Below are 5,857 nucleotides of genomic sequence, written 5' to 3' on the forward strand. Positions count from 1 at the left end.
GCCAACATCCGGCTCAAAAGCCTGTTCTTCTAGGATGCCTTCCTCAGATTCCCAAACAGCCTCCAAGCCGAAGTCATTGCTCCGTCCTCAGGAGATGTCCCAAGGCTACGTTATCACACGCTGTATTAAAAATACAATTAACACTATAGAAAGTACTACTTATTTCATCATGTCCCCAACATTGTACAGGCATTAGTTTAGTGCTCTAACCCCCCCACCCCGTTACATTTATCATCCCCATTCCTTAGATGGTGAAACTGAGGCTCAGAAATACTAAGATGTCCAAGAACTGGAACGCAATCCAGGTGTGGCTGATACCAGAGAATATGTTCTTCCCACTACTGTGTGCTGCCTTATGGCTCTCTGCACTGAAAAAAAAGGCAAAGTAAGTTTTCTTCTAAGTTAGAAAAGCAATAAATACAACAGAAAATCTAAGCAACTAGGTGTAGCAGAACGAGCTTGCGTTACGTGCCAGTCCCTCTCTGTCACTCCTCCACTCTGCCAAGTGACCTCACAGTGCCATCCCTGGGCATCTCAGAGCCCAGTTTCCACGCATCACATTGTAAACTACAGGGCAGGGACTTGGACTGGTTGCCGTGCCAACCCCAGGAACTGGAAGAGAGGTTAGTACGTGCCAGGAGCTCAGATGTAGCGAATGGATGTATGCATGAATGAATGAATGGTCAATCTCTCCTGGAGTAAGTGAGTTTGCGTGTCATCCTCGTGCAGGGACCATGCTCATCTTCTCTGTATCGTTCTAATTTTAGTATATGTGCTGCCAAAGTGAGCACTCTCCTTGAATAAGAGTTAACTGCAATGCGTGACTTTAAAATTCAAATAATTATGAATTTTTAACACGAATTTAATTATTTTATGTTAGACGCTTTTTACTTTGGTTTTTATTTGCATACATGCAAAATGATATATGTATATTGCAGCACTGTTAATAATAACAAAAGCTTGGAAACAACCCAAATGCCAATGTCAATTGACAGGAGACTAGTTAACAAATTATGATCTATCCAGGTAATGGAATACTACGCATCTATAAAACAGAATTTTATAAACACACACACATATGTAATATCTATACACTATATGGACACATACATTCCTATATACTATATATGCATGTATAACATATAACGTATGTGCATAAATACACGTATGTACTGTGCATGTATTACATACAGCACACGTTATACACTTCGTGCATCCATACATAACACATGAATACACACACACACACAAGCATATATATTATATACACACACTGACATTATTAGAAGATCTTTAGATATTAAATGAAGCAAGCAAGCCAGGTCAGTGTCTACAGTACGACACCTTTCTGAAGAAGACAGGATTCCTGCTTGCTTGTATTTGCAAAAAGACATCATGGACACGTATAAAATCCACAGAGTGGCAGATGTGGAGGGTGGGGAAAGGAACTGGAACAGAAAACAGACGAGGGTAGGAGCAAGACTTCTCACAGAGTATGCTTTTAAATACGTTTATTCTAGGTAATGTGATATTACCTCTTATCTTTTTAAGTTAATCCGTTTTAAAGGCAAGGAGAACTCCAAAACAGCCTCCCTCCCCATCTCCAAGGTCTGCTCTGAAGGAGCAACCAGCCACTTTCAACACCTGCAGCTCTACTTTCCGGTACTTGCCTTCACCTTTTAAAATACAGTTCTTAGCATTACTTCTTTTTTTTAATTTTTAAAATTAACATATAATGTATTATTTGTCTCAGGGGTACAGGTCTGTGATTCATCAGTCTTGCACAATTCACAGCGCTCACCATGGCACATACCCTCCCCAATATCCATCACCCAGCCACCCCATCCCTCCCACCCCCCACCACTCCAGGAACCCTCAGTTTGTCTCTTACGGTTTGTCTCCCTCTCTGGTTTCATCTTGTTTCAATTTTCCCTCTCTTCCCCTATGATCCTCTGTCTTGTTTCTCAAATTCCACATATCAATGAGATCGTATGATACTTGTCTTTCTCTGATTGACTTATTTCGTTTAGCATAATACCCTCTAGTTCCATCCACGCTGTTGCAAATGGCAAGATTTCATTTTTTTTGAAGGCTGCATAATATTCCATTGTATATATATATCACATCTTCTTTATCCATTCATCTGTTGATGGACATCTGGGCTCTTTCCATACTTTGGCTATTGTGGACATTGCTGCTATAAACACTGGAGTGCAGGTGCCCCTTCGGATCACTACATTTGTATCTTTGGGGCAAATACCCAGTAGTGCAATTGCTGGTTCATAGGGTAGCTGTATTTTCAACTTTTTGAGGATCCTCCATACTGTTTTCCAGAGTGGCTGCACCAGTTTGCATTCCCACCAACAGTGTAGGAGGGTTCCCCTTTCTCCGCATCCTCACCAACATCTGTCGTTTCCTGACTTGTTAATTTTAGCCATTCTGACTGGTGTGAGGTGGTATCTCATTGAGGTTTTGATTTGGATTTCCCTGATGCTGAGCGATGTTGAGCACTTTTTCATGTGTCTGTTGGCCATTTGGATGTCTTCTTTGCAGAAATGTCTGTTCATGTCTTCTGCCCATTTCTTGATTGGATTCTTTGTTCTTTGGGTGTTGAGTTTGATAAGTTCTTTATAGATTTTGGATACTAACCCTTTATCTGATAGGTCATTTGCAAATATCTTCTCCCATTCTGTCGGTTGTCTTTTGGTTTTGTTGACTGTTTCCTTTGCTTTGCAAAAGCTTTTTATCTTGATGAAGTCCCGATAGTTCATTTTTGCCCTTGCTTCCCTTGCCTTTGGCAATCTTTCTAGAAAGAAGTTGCTGCAGCTGAGGTCAAAGAGGTTGCCGCCTGTGTTCTCCTTTAGGATTTTGATGGATTCCTGTCTCACATTTAGGTCTTTCAACCGTTTTGAGTCTATTTTTGTGTGTAGTGTAAGGAAATGGTCCAGTTTCATTCTTCTGCATGTGGCTGTCCAATTTTCCCAACACCATTTGTTGAAGAGACTGTCTTTTTTCCATTGGACATTCTTTCCTGCTTTGTTGAAGATGAGTTGACCATAGAGTTGAGGGTCCATTTCTGGGCTCTCTATTCTGTTCCATTGATCTGTGTGTCTGTTTTTGTGCCAGTACCATACTGTCTTGATGATGACAGCTTTGGAAGAGAGCTGGAAGTCCGGAATTGTGATGCCACCAGCTTTGCTTTTCTTTTTCAACATTCGTCTGGCTATTCGGGGTCTTTTCTGGTTCCATACAAATTTTAGGATGATTTGTTCCATTTCTTTGAAAAAAGTGGATGGTATTTCAATGGAGATTGCATTGAATGTGTAGATTGTTCTAGGTAGCATTGACATCTTCACAATATTTGTTCTTCCAATTCATGAGCATGGAGCATTTTTCCATTTCTTTGTGTCTTCTTCAATTTCTTTCATGAGTATTTTACAGTTTTCTGAGTACAGATTCTTTGCGCCTTTGGTTACATTTATGCCTAGGTATCTTATGGTTTTGGGTGCAATTGTAAATGGGATCAACTCCTTAATTTCTCTTTCTTCTGTCTTGTTGTTGTTGTATAGAAATGCAACTGACTTCTGTGCATTGATTTTATATCCTGCCACTTTACTGAATTCCTGTATGAGTTCTAGCAGTTCTGGCGTGGAGTCTTTTGGGTTTTCCACATAATGTATCATATCATCTGCAGAGAGTGAGAGTTTGACTTCTTTTTTGCCGATTTGGACGCCTTTTATTTCTTTTTGTTGTCTGATTACTGTGGCTAGGACTTCTAATACTATGGTGAATAACAGTGGTGATAGTGGACATCCCTGCTGCGTTCCTGACCTTAGGGGGAAAGCTCTCAGTTTTTCCCCATTGAGAATGATATCCGCTGTGGGTTTTTCATAGATGGCTTTTATGATATTGAGGTATATACCCTCTATCCTTACACTGTGAAGAGTTTTAATCAAGAAAGGATGCTGGGGCGCCTGGGTGGCTCAGATGGTTAAGCGTCTGCCTTCAGCTCAGGTCATGATCTCAGGGTCCTGGGATCGAGTCCCGCATCGGGCTCCCTGCTCCTTGGGAGCCTGCTTCTCCCTCTGCCTTTCTCTCTCGCTCTGTCTCTCATGAATAAAGAAGAAAAAAAAAAAAAGAAAAAAAAGAAAGGATGTTGTACTTTGTCAAATGCTTTTTCTGCATCTTCCCTTCTGTGTGAAGAAAAAATTCTCTCTTAAGAATTGGCAACCACAGGTTTGGTCAACCACAGGTTTTCATTGCAAGTTTGGTCTCCCAAGAGGAGAAATGAGCTTAAAGTGGACCTGGGTTGCCGGTGACCACGGGTACCTGGCAGGGGCAATGATAAATCCTTTCTGGAAGAGCTCTCCTTAACTCCCAGAAAGAACCCAGACAAACTTGAACTTAGAATTAAAAATTACAAAACATACAGGTACCCTCAAGAAAGGCAACAGAAAAGACAGGAGGATTAGGTTTCTGTGCTTTTCAGACAACAGAATTCTGGCAAACAGACATAGAAAATAAGATGTTTAAAATGTTTAAGGAAATAAAATCACTAATAAGATGTAAGATTTGTACGACAAGAAGACCCTGACGGATTTGAAAAATAGCCAAGCACAAATTCTAAAAATAAGAAGATATCATCTTTGCTATCAAAAGCTCAATGCAGGGGGCGCCTGGGTGGCTCAGTCGTTAAGCGTCTGCCTTCAGCTCGGGTCATGATCTCAAGGTCCTGGGATCGAGCCCCACATCGGGCTCTCTGCTCGGCGGGAAGCCTGCTTCTCCCTCTCCCTCTCCCCCTGCTTGTGTTCCCTGTTCTCGCTGTGTCTCTCTGTCAAATAAATAAATAAAAATCTTTAAAAAAAAAAAAAAAAGAAAGAAAGAAAGAAAGATGCCCAAGCTCAGAGGAGAGAGGAGCTGGAGAATCATGACCATATAGCTGGTGTTAAAGCCACAAGACTGGTTAGTTTTCATCTTAGCTAGGAAGCTTCCAAAGAGGCGAGCCTGTTCAGTTTTACCCTGAAGGAAATGCTGACCATCCAGAATTGTGTTTTGCTTTTCCTATCCTCAACCTATCCCTCAGGACCTCCTAGCCTTACGCCTGTGCAGACGACTTACTGCCTACTGCCAAGTCTCTCCGGTATTTCATTTCACAGCAAGAATCGGAAGCAATGTATCAGCCAGAGCTGACACACCGGATGCTGAGAAACACCGAGCTACGCTCACCTCTCCTCCTAGGGGGTCTCACTCAGGTCCTCCGCAGCCCCTCCCGCGACTCCTTTTCTTTAGGTTTCCTTTAGGTTTCTATAAACCCAAGCTTCCAGGAAAGGCATTGGCCACGACCAGTATGGAAGCCCTAAGGTCTTACTCTTTGTGAGGATGCTAGCAATTTTGTAAGGAGATTCCTGGGCACCAAAGGAGCCCCTTGCAGACAGAGGAGGTATGGGAGACCTGTGGGGCACGGGTACTTGTCTTAGGTTCTCTAATCACAGCCACCACTTAGCACCGCCTCTGTTATCATCCAAGCTTGAGAGAACCAGGCTGCTGCAGTAACAGACCAAATACCCAGGGGTTCATGGTTGGAATGAACAGAGGCATGGTTCCATCCTTGCTGTTCAACGTGTCTGATCTCTATACAGAGGCAGATCCTGGCGGCAAGGACCACCATTATTGTGAGGACTGTCCAGAGACGGCGCACAGGCAGCAAATAATTCACACTAATCTTTCCGGGGGGAATCAGCTTCATTAATAGAACTTTGGCAAGCTATGAATGAAAAGAAAACTTTCTAGTTCAAGATGGCAGACTGCACATAGGTCTATTTCCCCTTTCTAATGTTCCCAGTAAAAAATAAAAAAT

At 42.2% G+C, this 5,857-nt stretch overlaps 1 non-coding gene across 1 annotated transcript; it reads right to left on the reverse strand.

Annotated features, from left to right (window-relative positions):
* Nucleotides 1-684: 684 nt before the first annotated feature.
* Nucleotides 685-791, reverse strand: LOC123325592. Its single transcript, XR_006540528.1, has one exon. It is a non-coding gene; the product is annotated as a U6 spliceosomal RNA (small nuclear RNA).
* Nucleotides 792-5,857: the final 5,066 nt, after the last annotated feature.

This window comes from Neomonachus schauinslandi, chromosome 8, assembly GCF_002201575.2.
Source record: "Neomonachus schauinslandi chromosome 8, ASM220157v2, whole genome shotgun sequence".
Taxonomy (NCBI): domain Eukaryota; kingdom Metazoa; phylum Chordata; class Mammalia; order Carnivora; family Phocidae; genus Neomonachus; species Neomonachus schauinslandi.